General features: G+C 46.4%; 1 protein-coding gene across 4 annotated transcripts in view; it reads left to right on the forward strand.

Moving 5' to 3' along the window:
* LOC116845845 (putative polypeptide N-acetylgalactosaminyltransferase 9) overlaps nucleotides 1-6,000 on the forward strand; it is a 309,697-nt gene that overhangs the window by 150,138 nt on the left and 153,559 nt on the right. For all 4 annotated transcript variants that reach the window (XM_032819001.1, XM_032819000.1, XM_032819004.1 and 1 more), the window contains exon 2: nucleotides 265-318. The gene's annotated coding sequence lies outside the window, so the exon portion shown is untranslated. The remainder of the gene's footprint in view (nucleotides 1-264; nucleotides 319-6,000) is intronic.

The following is a 6,000-nucleotide window of genomic DNA, read 5'->3' on the forward strand; positions in this document are numbered from 1 at the left end:
TATTTTTCAAATAAAACAATGTACATTTTCTTGAAGCTTTAGCTTCTTCTGAAAGCAATTGTTTATTTTATTTAAATAAAAGAGTTTAAGTTAAAGTAAATGCTTTATTAATATTCACCGAAAATTAACATTTCTTATTTGTTAAATATTCTTTCTCTCAGAGTGAGAAGAAGGAGAGAGAATTACAACATTCTTTCCGTACACAATTGTTCGTCATATTTTAGTAATACCGTCGTATCATATCTTCGTTTTCTTTGTTTGCAGGTCAGAGAGCGAATCGACGGAGATGCGTATTTGCCCCTCGTACGTGACCGCAAGGTAAGTGAGAAGCTTTAGACGCAAGTCTCGAATAAATCAGTCCGCCCGCAATTGTCACAAACATCTCGTCCGCGTTCGCAAGAACTAAATCACGAGCGACACCGGTCGATATCGCTCTCCACCTCCTACTTTTTCTCACGTCAATGAATATTTTTTGCTGAGAGTCGCCGTATTCTCACCGCAACGAGTAATCTCCGCCTTAATGAGTAATCAGTCGAACTATCGGGACACACCGGCGGTGTTATTAGAACGGAATGCGACGTATCGATCTCCGAATGCGCGCTCGAATCCGTGCGTTTCCGTTCGGTCCGCGAATTCTCGTGGCGTGCCTTCGACATGTGGAGCGTGAAGATGCCAGCGGCATCACGCAAGCACGCGGTTCGCAGCGATTGAAATTAAGCCGATCGTCGCGCGTGCCCTCGACCAGGGGTGCGACTCCGTAACTCGTTTACTGTCGTTAACCCTACAGTCGTCGCATGACGGGTCTTTAAGAGAATATTATATCCAAAATAGTCTTTCCTTATATTTTGTATGAACTCAAAAACCTAATTAAACAAAGAAAATATTTAAGTTCTCAATATAAAAGATACAAATTAATTTTTCATATTGGGGTCTCTCAAGATCCCATGTGTCGACTCGTGTTCGAAAAGTAGCGCGACTGTAGGGTTAACGACAATATCACTAGCGCTGTGTATCGTTACATATTTTTTTCTGGCATATACTGGGTCATCTGCGCAACGTTATAACACGACAACTCGTTAACGACAATTAACGAGTCACAGAATCGCACTACTGAACACCTCCGTTCTGGGGAAGTATTCGGCTCATGCGTATTTCCCTCGCGCAATTATTATCACGTCGAATTTTCCTCTCAGTCTCGCATTTCTTGTCCCGCAATCGTTACAGGGCGTAGTCGCACCTGCTGAATTGGATACGCGGCCGTCGACAGCTCAAACCGAGCTCGCAATTGAAACGTTTGATCGTTTATTTGTCTATTATTCAATATTGGTTATTCGAACAGTTGTTTGTTTATGCATTTACTTATTTGTTTATGATCCGAATATCAAATGGAACTCCGATTTACCTGCTAATATCCACGCGTCGATTTCTGTCGTTCTTTAAATTATATGCAAATATATATGCTTATATCACGAATAAATTATAACTTTATTTAATGAATATTATTTAATATGCCAGGTAATTTAACGCGGCATATTCAATCACTCGGCATCTTTTGAAGCTTGCAGAGCTCCGACGCTCGTTTCATCCAGTCAATATGTTTTCGAGAATAACTTTTATACATTTGAAAATAAATATTAACCGTGTGTGTAAGTTAATAGTCACAGGATGCCACGTACAGAGTCAGGGGAAAAGAGAGAACGGGAATGGAGAATATTGATATCGATATTCGAAACGCTGAAATATCGGTAAATATGCGGATTACAAATATTGGTAAACCCGCAACATCGCCGTAATTACGACTAGTCGAATTGTCACAAGCCTTTCCTCTCCACGAGATATGTTTAATATTTTTGTGTGTTTCCTTCGTCTCGCTCTTCTTCCTTCCCCCGGTTGATTTCGCGGGACCAACGCGTGGCTTTAATTTGCGATTTAATTAGCGCGAGGTTGAACATCGACGAATCGCGATCGATCGTTCTTCCCACCTCTCGTAGCTTCTCCGCTCTGCGGGGACACTTTTTCCCGAACGTTCCGCGCGATCTCTGCGGGTCGCGCCGATGAGCGAGACGAGAAACGCCACGGAGCCGTCCAATTAATGCAATGCGCCATTAGCGCGCGTATCCTCGATTATAACAGCATTACTCCGTCTACTCCGGCCCTCGACATGGTCGCGCGCAATTGCGCCCCACATTGTTTCGCGTTCAATTAAATGAGTGCCACGCGCGGATTTTCGAACTTCCCCGGGGCTTTGCGCGAAAGTTTAAATAAAGTAATTATAAAATGGACTTCCGCCGCACGCGCGCGACGTATGTGAACGTTGTTATCGTTCGCCGGCCGTGTATTGTGCGCCTGACGCTTTCCAATCTTCATCGCGCACTTTAATTGACTGAAAGTGATTATAACTATTGTAACGCTCGTTACAATATTCAATATTTTCGGTAGACCGACTAGGAATAGCAGTGGTGGTAGCAGTAGTAGTAGTAGTCGCAGTAATAGTAGCAGTAGTTTGCTCCGTCGCGATCCTCGACATTGTTGTATCAATTGGCTATTTTCCCTTCTTTTTTCGCCTCGTTTTTTTTCCTTTATTCTATTTTGTATTTACCGACTTGACGAAAGTGTCCACTTGAATCGCGCACGCACGCCGGCAAATTTACACATCGCGACAAATAAACGGCGCTCTTTTTCTCCCTGCTGCTGTCCCCCAACTCCCCGTAAACAGTGGATACAAATCAATCTGTCGGAAAGTCGAATGACGCGTATAGAGATATCCCGCGAGCGAGAGCACCGCGTTCATGACAAAACGCGCACGTCGCCACGTCTATGCTGTATTTGCGCACCCGCGGTGTCAATATTTGATTAACTCTTATTGCAGCCTTGTATTAACTATCGGGTAGCGTAATTCATCACGCTGACGGACGCGGCTCGCGAACATAATATGTTATTACGTCGCTTTGGACGTATCGCGCACGCGCTCGACCGTGCAGAGGCTCGCTGCAAAGATCACACGCGCGCGAGAGACGCGAAACCGCGGATCTCGCGAAAGTCTGCCGTGTCTCGATCGCAAAGTGCGTTTTTCGTACGAACTCGCGGCGGGCAAGTTGCTGTTCGCGTCGGATATCGCTCGTTTACATCGTTTACATCGTGAGGCACCGTTATACGCGCGATTTGTAAATTCGCGGCGCCCCCGTTATCTATCGGCGAAAGCCGGTGGCGGTAATGAAGCATCTGGCGTATAATGAACGTGAATCTACACTGCATTAAAGCGAGACGCCGCAAAAGTTCCCGGCGACTTTGTGTCTGTGAGCGACAGAACAGAAATATATGCCGCGGGGGGACGCAGCGAGGGATGGGGGAGGAACACACGGCAAAAGGCAGAGGTAGATTTATCGTGGAACACAGTATACGTGTGTATGTGTGTGTGTGTGTGTGTGTGCTCTGAAAAAGATAGCGATATACGGGGTGTCTGACAATTCAGGGCACACCCATTGCATGCAGGTAGAAATGACTCATCAAAGTGAATATAAAATTTCTGCACCATTTCGCAAACAACCACGTACAATTTTGAGTTATTAATCTATTAATGTATTAAAAGAAGATGAATGATGACACGCGATACGGTAGATGGATGAGCTGTGACGGCGACGTCGACCATCGTGTGCTTGTACGTTAAGTCAAACTGAACGAAAAAGTCTCTACCACTCTGCGAGCAACCACGTAGATGGTTGGTTATTAATTAAAGAAGATTAGCGCATTATCGCGGATGATCATGCACCAATCTTCTTTAATCAATAACGCACAATTTTACGTGCTTGCTTATGAAATGGTAGAAGAATTTTGTGTTGAGTTTGATAAGTTCTACCTGCACAAAACGTCAAATTGTCAAATTGTCAAATTGACAGCCTGTACGTATTTATTTCCTTTTTTGTTTCTAAGTTCACAAGAACCATGGCGATTCTATTCGCGCGCTGCTTTCATTCGCGGCGAATAATCGTCTCTGAAAGCTGGCATATAGGAATTTTCGCGGTTCATTTGTAACGCGTGTGTTCTGTCAATAGACGTGCGAGGATAAAAGGTGATTTAGCCGCTTTTAAAGGCGGCATGACGCTCACCGCGTAACGAGCGATCAATTTGGCCGCGTGCGCGAAATTCTAACGTGAAATAATGCGCCGCGCGTACGAGCATCGGGAATGCCTGGAGCCGAGGCCTCTCCCGAGACCTTTCTCGCACGAGGATTCGCCGACGCGAATACGAAGCAGCCCGGCGAAGGAAAAGCGGAGTCGACGATCCGGTAACGACCGTCTCGCCCCCGCGAGATAATCAGAAACAGATGCAAAGTAGGCAATTAACCGACACGGGGGAAAATCGCACCGCGCGCGCGATTGCCTCTCGACCGTACTAAACGATCTCGCGGGCTCCTTCTTGGCGCGCGCATTCGGGTAAATAGCATTTCGATCGACCTAGTTTTTATTTCAATTTGTCGTGAATTTATGTGCGAATTATCGGAGAGAGAACACGGGGAATCGCGAGCAGGCGCGGCCAAGAAGAGCAACGACGGCAGCAACGGCGAGAAGGATCGGAAAGGAGCAGTAACGGGACGGGGGCGAAAAGGGAGGGGGGATGGAGGCGCGATTTACTCGCGTCGTTTCTCGGTACTCTCGCTAACTACGATTCAATTTGCATTTCATCCAATAAATCGCGTTGCGCGTCTCTCGACGCAGGCGCGCACACACGGGCTCATGCTGGCGTGTTTTCCCGTGAATTCTTCATCTTCTTAGCTCGCGACACGGAGAATGTCGTGCAAACTTCCACAAAATGACTGCCAGTCCTCCTTCTGATAACGAGCGTCTCGCTCTCTCTCTCTCTTTCTCTCTTGCGCTCTCTCTTTCTTTCTTTGCTTTTTCTTCCCTCCTGGAGACGTCGCGGAATCGATGAAATTGCTTTCCACGTCGTTTGTTTACGCAGCTGGAGTAAGTATAGGACGGTCCCGACGACGCGTCCATTTAAGGATAAGAAACACGAAAAATTTTCCAACACGGGGGCGTGCATACTTTATTTATTTGATTCGATTGGCGGTTAGATAGCGCGCGTGTATCAACTAAGTGTCCCCCGCATCGCGATAAGGATGCATGAAATATTTGCACGCGACAGCGCGCGTGTTTTAATTATTAGTCGATGGACGCGTTGAGAAGGAAGCGAGTGGCGGAACGAGCCCGTATACTCATGGTGGATATTAAGAAGAAAATCTGACAGTCTCACGCGAATGAAGTTAGTGCGAGCGCATGCATAAGAGAAAATTCTCCAAGAATTTGACAGCTACTTTATCGAGCAATACATGCGCATGTGTATATATGCAAGCTTCTACTTTAAATATCTACGTATAGATAACGCGGTTAAATATAAAACCCAAGCTTTATAACTGCTCTAACAAGCGCCGCAGTCTCGATCGTTTACAGCAGTGGTTAAATTTATGATGTGGGATGATGTCCTCAGAGCGGCATCGATATGCACGCCATTATAAATATCGCGATATTTCGATCTCGCTCTCCGAGGCTCGTGGCGATTCTCAGAATACGGGGAGCCTCTTAAACGGCGTACAAATAGTCGACGTTTGTTCTCTTCGCGTGACATGAGCATGCTAATACTTCACCGACTTTCCAAGCAACGACCCGTTCTCGTCTCCTTCTCTTTCTCTCTCGCTCTCTTTCCCTCCCCTCCCCGGTCTCTCTCTTTTCCACTGTGTTCTATATTGCAATCGTAACCCTTTTCCCCTGTGCGTGCGACACGGAAGAAGATCCGCGCCGATAAAAAGCGCCGCTGTGTTGGGTCGCTGCAACAAATGCATCTACCGGTCGATCCAGGCGTTCGCGAATTTCCCGACGAGCGTTCGCAACGTAACGACGTTACGTCAGGCGTCAACGCGCCCACCAGAGACGAATTGACAGGCCCTTCGTCCAGAGACAAACTTCTTCTCAGGCGGTAGAGAAAATAGACAGTTCAGAAAAG

The sequence above is a fragment of the Odontomachus brunneus genome, unplaced genomic scaffold (assembly GCF_010583005.1).
Source record: "Odontomachus brunneus isolate Ranch 3 - 2012 unplaced genomic scaffold, Obru_v1 Obru_scaffold_058, whole genome shotgun sequence".
Lineage (NCBI taxonomy): Eukaryota > Metazoa > Arthropoda > Insecta > Hymenoptera > Formicidae > Odontomachus > Odontomachus brunneus.